The 18407-nt window shown below is 32.5% G+C and overlaps 1 long non-coding RNA gene across 1 annotated transcript; it reads right to left on the bottom strand.

The window, feature by feature from the left end:
* Window positions 1–723: 723 nt before the first annotated feature.
* LOC128225110 (uncharacterized) lies at window positions 724–12947 on the bottom strand. The gene is made up of 4 exons (XR_008259607.1): window positions 12914–12947; window positions 11233–11262; window positions 9271–9312; window positions 724–1327 (listed from the first exon to the last, which is right to left on the bottom strand). It is a non-coding gene; the product is annotated as an uncharacterized LOC128225110 (long non-coding RNA).
* Window positions 12948–18407: the final 5460 nt, after the last annotated feature.

Here is an 18407-nt window from a genome sequence, read left to right as displayed (position 1 = left end):
GTCTGTTGCATGTCTGTTGCTCAAGGCCGGGATCGTCCTAGTACTTGGCGTCCCGGTGGTTGCGTTGTTGCGTTGCATTGCGTTGCGTTGCCGTGAGATATATTGCGGATGTTGCATTGGCTGTTGGAAATTGTGGGTTGCATTGTTGCGTTGCGTTGCGTTGCTAGGAGATTGCGGGTATATTGTGGGTTTTGCAGTTGCTTTTGGTAAGGAGCATTTGCACGTAGACCGTAGTTGCTGGGTTGTCGCATTTTGCCAAACAGTCTATTCCAGCACGGGCATATCATAGGACACTATAGTATTTATAGAGTACACTTTGAATATACATTTAACGGCTTGCGTGGTTCTTTTCCATTCGGACTTCCAGACGTGTGTCACTATGACCTATCATGGAGTCCGTTCGTATTCACGGCCATATTTAGCCAATCCTTTTTTTTTGTTAAGCTGTTGTACCAATTGCAGTTATTATATAGCAAGGCTATTATACGTTTATAATATTTATTATGCAGAAGTAAAACTTAGGAAATGTCAATGTTGTTTATTTGGTTTCTATTCAACAAACTGGTAAAATAATAATTTAAATGTAATGATAACTTGGACAAATAACAAATCTTTTTATCCTACTCCCAGATGATAGTAACTTATGTATCTCAACTAGTTAATTAATGGGAACATAATGCATGCAAAATCATTTGAAATACAATAATTTTACAAATACTCAGATTACAATTATTTAATAGCATTTAATGATGTTTTCCGTTCTGGAACTTTCGGTTAAAACCGGACAAATATTCTAATTTATTTAAATGATGTCCTAAAATCAAAAGCATAATTTTAGAAATTTACATATTTTTATTGATTGGCCGAATACTTCCATCAAATGGCTTCCGCTACCATTACAACCAATAGCTACTTTATAGTATTGCATACAAGGACCTGATGAGACCGTAGACCGGTACCGGGAAATAGTAGGCCTCAATTGCTAATGGGATAACTAAAATAAGTACAAGGATAAGTATAAATTTGAGCTCGTTTTAAATTCATTTAACATCTATACTGTGTAATACTGTTGCAAATTATAATTTTAGATGAGGGAAATTGGATTTTTTACATAAACACCTACATGTCAATGACTTTTTTAACTGCATATAAAACTGGAGTAATTAATTTTTCTTGACAGAATTACTTGACTTTTAATATACAATCTAGTATGCACTTAGTTGCCCTTAGCAATTGTTTGCTAAAATTTAGCAAATAAACACATTTTTATAGGAAGCTAAACATGTTAACTTACGTCGTAAACCTCTACACCATCACCTTCTACATCCTGAAATGAATATACAATTCAAAATATTGTTACTCACATATAACAACATGTTTTTTACAGAGTCCACAACAGTTACTCTTTGATCAGTATACGCCGTTCATATACGGTACCAATCATGGTACTATTTCTTGGTCGCAATACCCAGTCTCATACGGTGTCCGAATTCCCGGTTTATAAATATTAAAATAACTGATGGCTTCAGCCAGCAGATTGTGAGGCCAATGTTCAGTAAACAAAATCGACAATCTTATTCGCTCTAAATATATTACACAATGGAATAAAAAATATAATGGTTATGTATTAATTCATGCAATTTGTCATAGATACAAACTCAGATGAGATATCAATGAACTTTTCTTTTTTGCTGTTGGTCGAATATTTTATGCTCGTGGTTTTATAAAAGATATGAAGTGTGAAGAAGGCTAAGGTAAGTAGTATCTGAAAATTTTATATTTTAAAATATGCTTCAAGGTTGGCTTTTTCTTAAAACATACAATATATAGTGTAAGAAGGTCCAGCTATTTTGATAAATGACAGGTGACGTTCATTTTCTTCATATTTCTTATGTTTCGTTTTGTTTTCATTAGAACTTTCATCAACTGTAATCCTATAATCCTCCAGTCATTCGCACCATCTCAATTACAGGTGACATAAAGTCAAGTTACAATGAATTAGAAATTAATTTAATGTTAAACATAGAGCATCTCGTCTAATGAATCACACTATAAAAAAATTCAATGTCAAAACTCTTATGGATTCTGAAAAAAAATATTAAAAGAGTAATAAAACAGTTTCTGACATTTTCTCACTAGTTTTAATAATATTACATGTCTTTATTCAGCATAGAGAAAAAGTAAATACAATTATTATTTGAGATAGATAGTATCGTTATTGAAACGTTAGGATCATGTCAAATAATGATTTAAATGTAATGATAACTGGGACAAATAACAAATATTTTATTCCTACTCCCAGATGATAGTAACTTATATATCTCAACTAGTTAATTAATGGGAACATAATGCATGCAAAATCATTTAAATTACACTAATTTTACAAATACTCAGATTACAAGTATTTAATAATATTAAATTATGTTTTCCGTTTTGGAACTTTCGGTTAAATACTTATGTGAAAAACTACAGAAAATAAAAGTCCGATTAAATATTCTAACCCAACTTATTTACATGCTGACTGAAAATCAAAAGCATAATTTTAGACATCTTCATTTTTTTTAATGATTTGCCTAATTCTTCCATCAAATGGCTTAAGCTTTAATAACAACTAATAGGTACTTTATAATATTGCAGACAACTTTAAATCAATCAATCAAACTATGACAATTTTAATGTCGAAACACTGATAGATGCTGAAAAAATACTGAGAGATATGAAACAGTTTCTGACATTTTCTGCTTGTTTAAATAACATTACCAAAAAAATAAACATAAATAAATACATTAGTCCTACTTCCAGATGATAATACAAGTTTACAAGTTTTTATTGGCAAATCGGCATCTTGCCTTTGGCCATTTACATATTGCATAAATATCGATATGGCCAAGACACAAACGTACATGAACAAATATTACAAATATAATATAAAATGCATATGAAAATGTATATATATTGACAGTTGAAATAATCAATATACTAAGTAATTAACGAGTTATACAAACTATATTAATTATTGTCATTTTTGTCATTTTCATAATAACTATAATTATAATCAATAATTTTAACATTACTATTATTATTATTTAAGTAAAATTAAGAAGCAGCCAAAAGTTGGAGTTTTTCCTCTCGAAAATTCATTGCATCGGAAATAAATCTAGCAACATTGTTAATAACCTTAATATTTTGACAGGATAATAAATTCTTAAATTTAAGTAAGCTAGGCCAGTGTGATTTTATTCCATGTTTTCTTCGTATATCGCTATAAGCGGAACAACATAGTAGAAAGTGAAATTCTGACTCAACAGTATTCTGTGTACATAATTTACATTTACGTTCTGCCCTAATAACATTATTAAATCTACCCCTTTCAATTTCCAAATTATGTGAAGATAATCGAAATTGTGACAACTTTTGTCTAGATTTAGTATTATAAACACAATCTAAGTATTTTTCGTATTTAAATTCGCATTTAAATGTTTTATAGTATTCCATTTTGGGTTGATTAGACAATATATCACTCCATTGTTGTACGTATTTATCTCTCAGTCTTTGCACCAAATTTGGTAAATAATTGATATCAGCATTAAATTCAAAAAAAAATATTACCATGACCAAGATTATCTTACACCCGTTTGACTGATAAACACCATAGGTTTATATTTGAGTTATTAGCGATATTTCTATTTAAACCATTATATAAATTACATTGTTCAGTAAAAACGTTAAACATAAGTGAATCTGGGTTATTCATAACCTTAGCCCAGTAGCTTAAAGCTCTTTGTTTGCATATGATAGACAATGGGAATCTACCCAACTCACCAAACACAGCTGCATTTGAAGTCTGGGGGCGTACTCCTAACAGCAATTTACAAAATTTTGAGTGCAACTTGTCGACGTCATTTGTGTTGTAAATCCCCCATACCTCAGAGCCATATAGAATAATTGGCACAACAAGCGCATCAAACAATGAGAGTTTTGTTTTAACATCTATATTGACACGACTAAATATCGATAATAAATGGTTATATGCTTTCAAAGCTTGCTCATTTAAAGTATTTATTACCCGTGATAAATTACCAGTGTAATGAAACTTAATACCTAGGTAACAGAATTCACTGACAATTTCAATAATATCACCATTGATAGACCAATTGAATGTACAATTGCTTTTTCTTTTCTCAAAAACACAAACTTTAGTTTTATTTACATTTATCTTTAAGCCCCAATTGCATGAATATTGATATATAGTGTCCAGTTGTAATTGTAAACTATCTGCACTGGTAGTGAATAACGCAATAGCATCAGCATATAGTAGCATAAATATGGATAGCAAGCGTAAGTCTTTTTCCGTAAGGTTGGTAAAATCTATACAATCATTAATGTCATTTATAAATAATATAAACAATAATGGAGACAAGGGTTCGCCCTGCTTAACACCAAAAGTAACATTAAACATTTCAGAATATGACATACAAGCAGAATCTTTAATACAAGACTTAACATTGAGATAAATGGCTTGAATCATTTTAAGCATTTTGCAACTCATACCAGATTTCAAAAGTTTAATCCAAAGCGCTCATGTATGACAGTATCAAACGCTTTTTCGTAGTCTATAAAGGCACAATACAACTTGGATTTATTATTAATAACATTCTGTATAATAGTATGTAATATAAAAATACAATCAGTTGTGCTACGGCTATCTCTAAACCCAAATTGAGATGAGTTTAATATATGTTCACGTTCACACCACTTGTTCATTCTATTCCGTAAGGTAATTGAAAATATTTTAGCAATAATATTTATTAAAGTTATACCTCTATAGTTAGCAGCGCAAGATCGATCACCTTTCTTAAAGATAGGAACTATGACGCCTTTACACCAAGCCTCAGGATAAATTCCTTTGTCAAAGATAAAATTAAAAATCTTAACAAGATAGGGAGAAATAAAATGCTTAGAATCAACGAAAAAATCAGCAACATTATTTTGCATATCAGGACTTTTATGTCTTTTTAAATTTGAAATAGTTTTTTAAAATTTCTGTGATCGTAAAAACCTCTCTGGTTAAAAAATCGTCGTTGTCGAATGAGCTGAAGTGTGGAGTATTTGATATATCCTTAAAATGTTTGATAAAATCATCAATATTGACATCGTGACTACTAGAAATAGGTTTAGCCTTATATTTGTTTATATATTTCCAGAACTTTCTTGGGCTAGACTTACTAAGAGTACATAATGTTTTACGAACCTTAGTATAAAAACACGCTTTGCTTTGCGTTTAACATCACAAAAGCTAGCTCTAGCATTTAAAAAAGCTAAACGATTTTCATTCGTAGGTGAATCTTTAAATACCCTTTTGCAACGATAAAATATATTTTTATGATCTTTGCAAGTTACATCAAACCACAATGATTTTCTAGTGTTGCATTTACGTAGAGGGTTTACATTAAAAGACTTTCCATTCAGCTGAAAAGATTTATCATAAATAAGATCACACAGTTTATTTATACATACATCAAAGTCCACATTGTCATGTAATAGATTATTGGTAATTTCATCAAATAATTGTTTTTTTACCATCTAACGCATGTTGTAACACATTGGCATGGCAGGTATCCGAAATAATCTTATCATAAGTAGAATTCAAGTTTGTATCATTATAAAGAGTATTACAATTCAAAGAAAAATCAATCGGGCAATGGTCGGAAAACTCTGTAGCGTCTAGAACTTTAAAACTATCTAAGCAAGTAAATAAATTGTAATTTACTATCACATAGTCAACAACACTAGAAGCAAATGTGTTTCTAATAAAGTTATGACATGTAAAATGACCTGGCTCTAATCTACCATTAACGATAAATATACTATTTTCTTTACAAAGTGATAATAATTTGTTACCAAAAGGATTAGCCTGGACATCGAAAGACGAGCGTGGCGGTAGTACATCAAGCGGAACATCGTACTCCGGCAAATCAACATATCGATTAAGATTAATATTCTCAATTATATCTGATCGTTGACCTACCCTTGAATTAAGATCACCTGTTAACATTATATCACCCAACTGACTATAACATCTTATATCGACAGCAAGTTGTTCATAGAAATCAAATTCAAATAAAAGAGAGTTTTTGTTCGTATAAACATTTGAATCAGTTGGTGGTATATAGCATGCACAGACAAATATCTCATTATCCGTCCCAAAAAAAGTCTTTTTGAGTTTAAACCATATAATACCTTTGTTATTTAGTTTAACAAGTTCTATTCCCTTCGAATATGATTTCTTGTAATAAATAATAACCCCGCCACTATTACGTTTAGCCTTTCGATTGCATTTTGGACGAGGACATGAAAAGCTTTCAAAATTCTCTAGGTTGAGATTTGTAGTTTTAGAAGACCAAGTTTCTGAAAATATTAACACATCATAAGAGTGTATAAAGTTTAGAAAATCTGCATCATTTAATTTTGAAATTAAACCCTGAACATTCCAAGATAAAAAGTGAAGCTGCTTCTGTTCATTTTCCTAGCTGGGGCGTGGTTGTCCTTGACCATCCTGGCTGCCGGTGTCTCCGCGGCGCTGGTTCAGGGGACCGCGCGGGGGGAGCGCCGGTGAAGGCCCTGGTGGTGGGTGGTCGTGGGTATACCGTACCCCGTCGATGTACAGGACGTCATTCGAAAGCGATGCCTAATTACCTGCTTGGCGGGCCTGTACTAGATATGGCACAAGCTTTCTGCGGCGGTCCTGAATGACCTTGGGATATTGGTCACTGACACGGTACACACTGTCCCGAAGATATTCCCGTGCCTTGTTTTTAATGTCAATTTTATCACCGAAATAGTTAAACTTGACAACTATAGGTCGCTTTTTCCCCATGTTCGAAATGACCAATGCGATGAGCACGATCAATTTTTATTTTGCTTTTAGAGTCCTCGATTTTTAGGTCATCTTCACAAAACTGGATAATTTTGTTCAAACAATTTTCAGATTTGCGATCCTCAAACATTTTTCTTTTTCAAAATTGAAGAAAAGCAAATTATCGCGCATTGATCGTGACTGTTGATCTAATATATTCTCTGATAGGCTCGAGTTTTCATTATTCAGGGTTTTAATACTGTTTAATAGTTCTGTGTGGTTACGTTTGATTTCATCGCATGTTTCGCTATCAAACGCACGGCTCTGCTCAAACTCGGCTAACTTTTTGTCAGCTTCAGAAATTTTTATTTCTAGCGAGGCAACCTTGACTTCTACTAAAGTAACTTTGCCTGAAACAGCCTTGACATCAGTTTCAATTTTGTTCAGTTTGATTGTATGTTCTTCTGACAGTTTTCAATGGAGCATAGTTTTGACATTATTGCATTGTATTGCTCGTTGTCCTTCGCAGGCGTGGTTTGGGTAAGCTGCGTACCGACTGGGGAGTAGTTCATCATGTTATTTTGAGGAGTACCGTGCGGGGGGCTAAAGTACTGGTATCCATGGAGAGGCGTTTGCTGTTGTGCAAGGAACTGTAGATGCGGGGGTATATACGCACCCGCCATGAGCGATGTGGAACCCTGGGGGATGGGAGGGGGCGGCGGTGTAGACGTCTTCGGGTCATTTTGCGTAGATGACCCGGGGGCCGTAGTAGCGTCCATTATGTGCAATTTGTCGGGCTAATCACTCGCCGAATTTGGGGATGCCTCTTCCTTTGTTCGCTTAACATCACTTTTCTTCTTAGTCATGGTCCGTAAATAATACCCATTTACAATAACTGAGCGAAGCAGCCTAATTTAGTTCTGATATGGATATACTGATCAGCAATTAGATGGACCGATCGTATAGTGATTGTTGCACACCTGTACTGTACCGTAATCCAATCAAGCAAACAATGACACAAATAACATTTGACAAGTGTTCACGAAATAATGGCGTGCTGTTCAAACTTATATCGCGAAAACAGAAGATATTCTTTCAAATCTAGGTGAAAAACCGAAATTTAAAGTCAAAATTTTGAATTAAGTCTTAAAAAAAACTCAATCCTTCAAGATAATCAACTATTGCATTCATAAGTCCAAATTTAGCGGGAAACAACACACGAAAACACTTGTAAATCCATCTTTTTTCAGGGGCATTAGAATATACGTCGGCTGTGTACTTGACCAAAGATAACAATAATAATTAAAAGATCTGAACTGATTAATGGGAACATAACGCATGCAAAATGATTTAAATTACAATGATTTTACATATACTTAGATTACAATTATTTTATTCTATTAAATGATGATTTGCCTTTCGGAACTCTCGGTTAAAACCGCACTAATATTCTTGCTTATTTACACGATGACCTTAAATCAAAAGAATTATATATATTTTATGGATTGGCCGAATATCTCCATCAAATTGCTTCCGCTATCATAACAGCCAATAGCTGCTTTATAATATTGAAGACAAAGACTTGGTGAGACCGGAGTCCTTAATTGGTAATAGAATAAGTATAAATTAGTATAAGGATAAGTATACAATTGAGCTCGTGTTAAATTCATTTAAAATCTATACTGTGTAATACATGGTGATACGCTGAGGTTAGAACACAATTTTAACGCTATACAATATATCATTTCAGTTTTGGGGTTTGTATGTTAATTCTATCAAGCCAGCAAATTATACATGGATGTCAGGCCTAGTGCGCACGCACAGAATGTAACACTGGTTCTATAGCACTGATACACAATATCTAACAACTCCTAGAAGATAGTTAGTATTTTAGTGTTGAGGCGGAGGAATAAACATGCGACCCCTGTGTTTACAGGAAAGTATAGTGTTTTGAACTGGACCAAATTTTACTATCAATAAAAAAACTAATAAAATATTTTCAAGCATGAATAAGATCTTCATAAATTTCACTTTATGTTCATTTCTTTATAACACTTAATGTATGATGCAGAACTGACCTGTCTGTTAAGAGGATTACTTTTTGTGTTACGTTTTGTTTTGAAAGGGAAACAGGGCCAAAGCTGTCTAAGATCATTCTAAAAAGGGTTCTTAGAGATAATTATACAACAATAGATTATGAAAAAATCTCTATATCGATATACACCAATGTTGACCTAATCAGCCAAGTTAAATGAGTCAAGATAAGCGTAATTAAGATATATTGCAAAGTGACTTGTAAAACTATAAGTGGCGGTTTCTATATGACAACGGCAATAGTTGCTTCTGTAAATGGTGCAGGAACATAAAACACTGCAAAATGTAATGAACAACTTCATAGAATGATGTATACATACCATTTGAGGTGCAAAGTCCATAGCGCAGCCTTGCACCATGGGCTGAAAATGGTAAGGAAACAATCATTATCACTGTTAAACTTTATTCATGCACTTGCAGTACTTCTAAATTTCTTGAATTCCGTCAAAAGTTAAATTAAGGCCTAAAATGGCTTTGCCTTCATATGCAGAACTATAACGTTTTCATCACCACCATAATATCCGTCAAGGTCTATTGTTTGAACTTTATACAACAGGTTGACATATTAAGCTTTTGGTCGGAAATTTATAACAAACAACCGTGTCAACCTAACCATTAAAGTTGGATTTAACCAAATAAGAGTATAACAGAGTAAGCAGGAGAGCCAACACTCATTGTTTCAAAGATGTCTTAAATAAGGTACCAGTGGCTCCCTTTTCAAAGGGCTCGGTATTAAAAGGGTAGTACTGGGAAAATTGTGTACTAAGTACTGGTTAACCCCAGGAAAGTCGTATTCCATGTATCGGTGATTAGCACGTTAAGCAAGAGCTGTCACAGAGACACCACTCGACTGTACCGCCGCTTTTAAGATTAAAGACATAAAATGCAACACCTTAACCAATGGAAAAGTAAATGGGAAAAATGTGCATTACATGCAAGTTATCTTACTTGATCAGTTAAGAAGATTTGACGTTTGAGAGCATATATTTAAAGTTTCATTCCAATAAATAAATATTTGTGGAGATATTGACTTAAATAAGGCTACATGCAAAACCTTAACCAGCATTTCTAGGTAAAAAAATGACATTCATAATTTGCATTTGCAAAATAGAGTTCTCTAATTTAATCATTTAAGTAGATTGGATAATTGGGAACACATATCTTAACTTCTTATGCAATACAAGATGTATTTGCTGAGATAATGACAAGAAAAACCTAACCAAAGTGTAAAGCAAACGCCGACGCTAGGGTGATTAGTATATCTCTCCTTATTATTCAGATAGTCAAGCTACTAACCAAGAGGTCTCTTTACAAAGGGCTAGTATATCGCACCCGTATAACTTGTTTATTTTTCTTGTCATTCTGTTTCTTCAAGTCCTTACAGATCTTGGTTTGACTAGGAATGGCAGTCACTTCAGTCACCTCATGGCATTTAAACACAATTAAAGTTGTGATGGTATCATGTCAGAGTCAAGTCATAATGCAGCCAACACAAGCAGGCAGACCTTGATAAACTCAAATAAACAATTCAAAATAGTATGTTTAGTTTTGAGTTTTTCAGTATTCCAATCACCATAGGTAAAATGTAGAATTACATGGATTATAATCACTATCCCACACAGTCAACAAAAAGCTCAAGTCAAAAAGAAGCTAAGAGCAACATAATTTTTTACAATCAAGCTCATTATGTGAAGAATGTTTAATCACCAAATTGATTTCGACTGCAAAATATACTGAAATGATGAACTAAAATTTTCTCTTTAATAAGTTATTTTAATGTTGAGATTACATTTGAATTAACGGTGTATGTAGTATTAATCTGTTGAATATGATAAACCTGTAAGTACGTGTTATATTTATGTAATTAATATTTTATATTTATTCCAATTTATATATTTAATTGCACTTTTTGTACCCAAATTATTTCGGTCAGTGGTTGTGTTTGCAGTAAAATTGAATACAAATAAATCAAATTCAGAAACACATTGTAAATATAAATTCAAAAACAAAATGAGTTGCAAATTCTAATTTTGAAATATTAGAAAATTGCAAAAAATAAATAAATAGAAATAGTTTAACACCCAAAAAACATGTTTTTGCATTATTACAATGACAATTTTAACTGAATTTAATTTTAAATTATCTGCAGTATTCCAATTTTTCCTAACATAATGGCTTGGCTTTCAACATACAATCCAGAATGCACTTGATTGCCCTAAGTTACTGTTTACTAAAATTTAGCAAATGAACACATTTTATGTGAATTAAAAATGTTAACTTACATTGTCAATGTAACAATAGTCTGCTTCATACTGAAAGGAACATAAAATTCAAAATATTGTTACTCAAATTTTACAGCATGTTTTTTAACTGAGTCCACAACAGTAACCCTTTGATCAGTATACGCAGTTCATATACGGTACCAATCATTGTACTATTTCCTGGTCGTAACATCCGGTCTCCGGATTTCTGGTTTCTAGATATTGATATTGATGGCTTCAGCCAACATATTGTGATGCCAATGTTCAGTAAACAAAATCGACAATCTTGTTCGCTCTAAATATAGTACACAATGGAATAAAATATATAATGGTTATGTCTTAATTCATGCAATTTGTCATAGATACAAACTCAGATGAGATATCAATGAACATTGCATTTTTGCTGTTGGTCGAATATTTTATGCTCGTGGTTTTATAAAAGATATGAAGTTTGAAGAAGGCTAAGGTAAGTAGTATCTAAAAATAGTATATTTTAAAATATGATTCAAGGTTGGCTTTTTCTTAAAACATACAATATATAGTGTAAGAAGGTCTAGCTATTTTGATAAATGGCATGTGACGTTCATTTTCTTCATATTTCTTATGTTTCGTTTTGTTTTCATTAGAACTTTCATATACTGTAATCCTATAATCCCCCAGTCATTCGCACCATCTCAATTACAGGTGACATAAAGTCAAGATACAATGAATTAGAAATTAATTTAATGTTAAACATTGAGGTTCTCGTCGTCAATGACAAACGTTTACTCAATGAATCAAACTAAAACAATTTCAATGTCAAAACTCTTATGGATTCTGAACAAAATATTAAAAGAGTTATAAAACAGTTTCTGACAATTTCTCACTAGTTTTAATAACATTACATGTCTTTATTCAGCATAGAGAATAAGTAAATACAATTATAATTTGAGATAGATAGGATCGTTATTGAAACGTTAAGATCATGTCAAATAATGATTTAAATGTAATGATAACTGGGACAAATAACAAATATTTTAATCCTACTCCCAGATGATAGTAACTTATATATCTCAACTAGTTAATTAATGGGAACATAATGCAAAATCATTTGAATTACAATAATTTTACAAATACTGAGATTACAATTATTTAATAGCATTTAATGATGTTTTCAGTTTTGGAACTTTCGGTTAAAATCGGACAAATATTTTAACTTATTTAAATGATGTCCTAAAATCAAAAGCATAATTTTAGAAATCTACATATTTTTATTGATTGGCCGAATACTTCCATCAAATGGCTTCCGCTACCATTACAACCAATAGCTACTTTATAATATTGCATACAAGGACCTGATGAGACCGTAGACCGGTACCGGGAAATAGTAGGCCTCAATTGCTAATGGGATAACTAAAATAAGTACAAGGATAAGTATAAAATTGAGCTCGTTTTAAATTCATTTAACATCTATACTGTTTAATACTGTTGCAAATTATAATTTTAGATGAGGGAAATTGGATTTTTTTAGATTAACACCTACATGTTTTTGCAAGATGTCAATGACTATTTTGACTGCATTTAACAACAGGAGTAATTCATTTGAAAGAATGGCTTGACTTTTAATATACAATCTAGTATGCACTTAGTTGCCCTTAGCAATTGTTTGCTAAAATTTAGCAAATAAACACATTTTTATAGGAAGCTAAACATGTTAACTTACTTCGTAAACATCTTCACTATAATCTTCTACATCCTGAAATGAACATACAATTCAAAATATTGTTACTCACATATAACAACATGTTTTTACAGAGTCCACAACAGTAACCCTTTGACCAGTATACGCAGTTCATATACGGTACCAATCATGGTACTATTTCTTGGTCGCAATACCCAGTCTCATACGGTCTCCGAATTCCCGGTTTATAGATATTAAAATAACTAATGGCTTCAGCCAGCAGATTGTGATGCCAATGTTCAGTAAACAAAATCGACAATCTTATTCGCTCTAAATATATTACACAATGGAATAAAATATATAATGGTTATGTATTAATTCATGCAATTTGACATAGATACAAACTCAGATGAGATATCAATGAACATTGCTTTTTTTAGCTGTTGGTCGAATATTGTATGCTCGTGGTTTTATAAAAGATATGAAGTTTGAAGAAGGCTAAGGTAAGTAGTATCTAAAAATTGTATATTTTAAAATATGCTTCGAGGTTGGCTTTTTCTTAAAACATACAATATATAGTGTAAGAAGGTCTAGCTATTTTGATAAATGACAGGTGACGTTCATTTTCTTCATATTTCTTATGTTTCGTTTTGCTTTCATTAGAACTTTCATATACTGTAATCCTATAATCCCCCAGTCATTCGCACCATCTCAATTACAGGTGACATAAAGTCAAGTTACAATGATTTAGAAATTAATTTAATGTTAAACATTGAGGTTCTCGTCGGCAATGACAAACGTTATCAATGAATCAATCTAAAACAAATTCAATGTCAAAACTTTTATGGATTCTGAAAAAAATATTAAAAGAGTAATAAAACAGTTTCTGACATTTTCTCACTAGTTTTAATAACATTACATGTCTTTATTCAGCATAGAGAATAAGTAAATACAATTATAATTTAAGATAGATAGTATCATAATTGAAACGTTAAGATCATGTCAAATAATGATTTAAATGTAATGGACAATGGGACAAATAACAAATCTTTTAGTCCTACTCCTAGATGATAGTAACTTATATATCTCAACTAGTTAATTAATGGGAACATAATGCATGCAAAATCATTTAAATTACAATAATTTTTCAAATACTCAGATTACAAGTATTTAATAATATTAAATTATGTTTTCCGTTTTGGAATTTTCGGTTAAATACTTATGTGAAAAACTACAAAAAATAAAAGTCCGATTAAATATTCTTACCCAACTTATTTACATGCTGACTGAAAATCAAAAGCATAATTTATGACATCTTCATTTTTTTAATGATTTGCCGAATTCTTCCATCAAATGGCTTCAGCTTTAATAACAACCAATAGGTACTTTATAATATTGCAGACAACTTTAAATCAATCAATCAATCAAACTATGACAATTTTAATGTCGAAACACTTATAGATGCTGAAAAAATACTGAGAGGTATGAAACAGTTTCTGAATTTTCTGCTTGTTTTAATAACATTACAAAAAAATAAACATAAATAAATACTTTAGTCCTACTTCCAGGTGATAATAATTAAATGATCTGAATTTATTAATGGGAACATAACGCATGCAAAATGATTTAAATTACAATGATTTTACATATACTTAGATTACAATTATTTTATTCCATTAAATGATGATTTCCCTTTCCGTAAAACCGCACTTATATTCTTGCTTATTTACATGATGACCTTAAATCAAAAGAATAATATATCTCCTCATCAAAATAAACAAGTACTTATTGACTTTGTCAATGTGTTTATACATCTAAATTGTTTTTATTGATTGGCCGAATATCTCAATCAAATGGCTTCCGCTACCATATCAGCCAATAGCTGCTTTACAATATTGCAGGCAAATACCCGGAGACCGGGAAATAGTAGGCCTTAATGCTAATGGAATAAGTATGAATAAGCATAGGGATAAGTATAAAATTGAGATCGTTTTCATTTTACATCAATAGTGTGTATTACCTAACATGGCGATACGCTGAGATAAGAACACCATTTTAACGCTTCACAATATATCATTTCAGTTTGGGATTTGTATGTTAACAATATCAAGCCAGCAAATTATGCATGGATGTCAGCCCTAGTGCGCACGCACAGAATGTAACCCTGGTTATATAGCACTGATACACAATATTTAACATTCCTCCTGGAAAAAAATGTGTTTTTAATGTTGATGCGGAAGATAAAACCTGCGACCCCTGGGTTTACAGAAAATATATCGTTTGGAACACGACCAAATTCTACTATCGATCATCGGAGATTAATGACCAAATAATCGGTTATTAATAAAATATTTTAATGCACGAATAAGGTCTTCATAAATTGCACCTTTTCCTCATTTCTTTATAACACCAAATGTCTTATGCAGAGCTGACCTGTCTGAATAGAGGATTAGGTTTAGTGTGAAGGTGAGGTTAAGGTTCTGTTTTGAAATAGGGCCAAAGCTGTGTAAAATCATACTAAAATCACACTAAAATGGCTTAACACTCCGTAAAAATAATGCATCTTTTTATTGCAGACTGACACAGCATCAATTTACAATGAAATTGAACATTTTTAGGATATTTGAATAAAAGTCTTCCAATTATATGATAAAAAGAATTGTCAAATGTAATTGCAAGGAATTTCATATTTACACAAATAATGAACAGAATAACGTATAATAACTTAAAATAAACAATATATAGATGGGTGAGCTTTATATCATATTTCCTTTTTACAGAATACAGAAACAAAACTGTCCTGATTTTAAGGTTTATCACCATTAAACCAATAAAGACATGTTAATAAACATCCTCCTACGAATAAGGGCATGGATGGGAACCCATGGGCCAGGTATGTTTTGGTGAATACCCGGGTATAATTACCGAGTACAAAGCACGCTATTAATACAGTAATAAATCATGTTATACAGCAATAAAAATAAATATAGTCACGTTCTTTTTAAAATAAATCTTATGTATTTAGCTGAAATTGACAGAGACAGCATTTCTTTTGATCTGACAAACAATAAAACAAGAATCAGACGACAGCCTGTGCTCAACTGACATGAACGTTTTGCCATAAAACAGGGCTTATGTTTAAATTTTTGGCTACTGAGATTGTTTCAGTAGTTTTTCATAAATATATTGGTTATATGATTCATAATGGGCAAGAACTACAACTGAAATTGACAACTCCCTAATTATAGTTGTTTCCATTAGAAAATACTTGTGTTTGGGACAAAGGGAAAAAAAACTACTACAATAATACACAACTCTTGGTAAAAGTTGTCTCCCTTAGAAAATTTGGCAGCATTTCAAGGGCCATAATCCAGTCATTCATGGGAAAATCTGGTTGACTTAAGAAAGGAACCAAGCTCTCGTGAATATCTAACTGCTGTACACATTTGATTATGATACAATCAAAAGTGAAGACCGTTTCGCGTTCACAAGCAATTGTTTACAAACGCACGGACGATGGACACATTGTATAAGCTCTTCTGACCTTTGGGTCAAAGAGCTAAACACTATAGTTGACGAAAGGCCACCTGATTCACTAAAGGTGTGTACAGTGTTTCCATCATAAATCAATAGCAATGTTCCAAAGCCCAATCAAATGTGTTTTGCTTTCTAGCAAAGCTGGTTTTGTTTGTTGGGGGTTTTTTATAAAAAGCCTACTATGTTTTTCGAAAGCAATGTTAATGTTTAACGTGTTTTGGTACAGAAGAAGTAATTGGCGAAAGATAATGGTCTTATTTCGGGGATGGGTGATAATTTGTTTTTATATAAAACCTAAATATCTTCGTTTTAAAGTCATACAAAAACTTCTATGATGAGCGTCCGCTGGTGAAAAGGTTTTACGCTTCCTGATAAATAAAACAACGCATATTATATGATCACAATCTTGCCGAATATTTTTAATTTCCTTTAACTGTAATTCCGACTACAGCACACAAGTGTAGAAAGCATGCTTTAAATTTTCTATTAGTGCTGTTGGCATTTTATATTTGAAAAAGATTCATTTTGTGAGATTTCAATGATAAACACACTTAAAACTAGTTTTTTTGAACTCATTGGAAATCAATCTTACAACTGAGAATGGTCCAAAAAGGATGCTCTGGTGACTATATTTTACATTGTATGTCACTTATTTAGTATTTGTTTTGGTTTCCGGAGGTTCGTTTTTTTCAGGTTAGCTAAATATGTGTTTATACTAATGGTATAAAAACAATTGTTATAGCTTTATACTTTCGGTGTAGATTCATCTTCAGGATAAGCAGTTTTAGCGGAGATTTGTATTCAGAATAAGAACCTTCAACGTAGAATGTTTATAACAAGCAGATCCCTTTAGGGTCACCTATACGTGGATATTGCCTTGATAGTTTCGTCTATGAAAATTGTTGGCGGCAAGTAATGTTGTTCACGGCATAGCGGTAATGGCGTTCTAAAGGAGTACAATGTTATGGGGTCCAAGTATTCCGCATTAAGTGTTGCAATGAACACCCATTGTTGTAGTCCTCTTGAAGTCTTCGTCGCAATCGCAATGAATCTGGTCATCAATGCTGACTGCACCCATATATACAACTTTCTGATTATAAGTATTTTCCATGGCCGCAAATATAGGTTTTTGCCAGTTTTTCGAACTCAGTTATTTAAAATCGTGCCTGGTTAAAAAACTATAAAACCACCAAAGTAATCCAAATAGAAGCTTCTTAAAACAACACGAATGGAAGAAGAACCGAGCCCCAGATATAATTCCCATTGTAACGTAGGTGTCGATTTATATTTAAGACTCGGGGTAGACTGAAAAACGTTCACCTTGTTAGCAGAGGGTCATTCATATTTCTTAGTATGAAAGAAGATGCAAATAATAATAATGCCGTGACGTTAGAAATAGAAGATGAAAGGACTACCGGTAGGGTCAAACCGTTTTAAAGGTGTTGACATATTACCTAACACGAAAAGGTATGTAACCAAAACCTTCAATGAAAGCAAGCCGTTTGGGACAATATCAGTCACTGTACCCAATCTATTTGAACGTATAATGCTTGAAATCATTTTTGAACCTTTAAGTCAGCTTTAATTTTCAGAAACAAATATACATGCACTCGATCGACCTTTTTATCTGATGTACGTAATCAAGCGGCTACGTTACTTTTGAACGCTTTGTTCTGTGAACTTAGGCTAAGTCACCCTTGCTGGCATGGTGTTGCGCGAGGGTGTGATCTTTTGTTGTGGGGAAACCATAGTGCTAGGAGATAAACCACTTTTCAAGCTTGGCGGCAACTGACCAAACGTCCATGCCGAGAATCGCGTCTTGGTGAAGAGGGGGCGCGCTAACCATTGCGCTAACAGTACAACCTTCTTTCAAGTTTAAACCCCGGTAAACTCCTGTTTCGCGGTGACCGCAACACTAGTTGGCAGTGATAGTTTTAATGATACATGTATTGTCTGTCTGTGTCGTTTGTACGCTGTGTGTGACGCACATTCATTTCTG

Source organism: Mya arenaria, chromosome 2 (assembly GCF_026914265.1).
Source record: "Mya arenaria isolate MELC-2E11 chromosome 2, ASM2691426v1".
NCBI classification, from domain to species: Eukaryota; Metazoa; Mollusca; class Bivalvia; order Myida; family Myidae; genus Mya; species Mya arenaria.
This window is presented reverse-complemented; position numbering and strand designations above follow the sequence as displayed.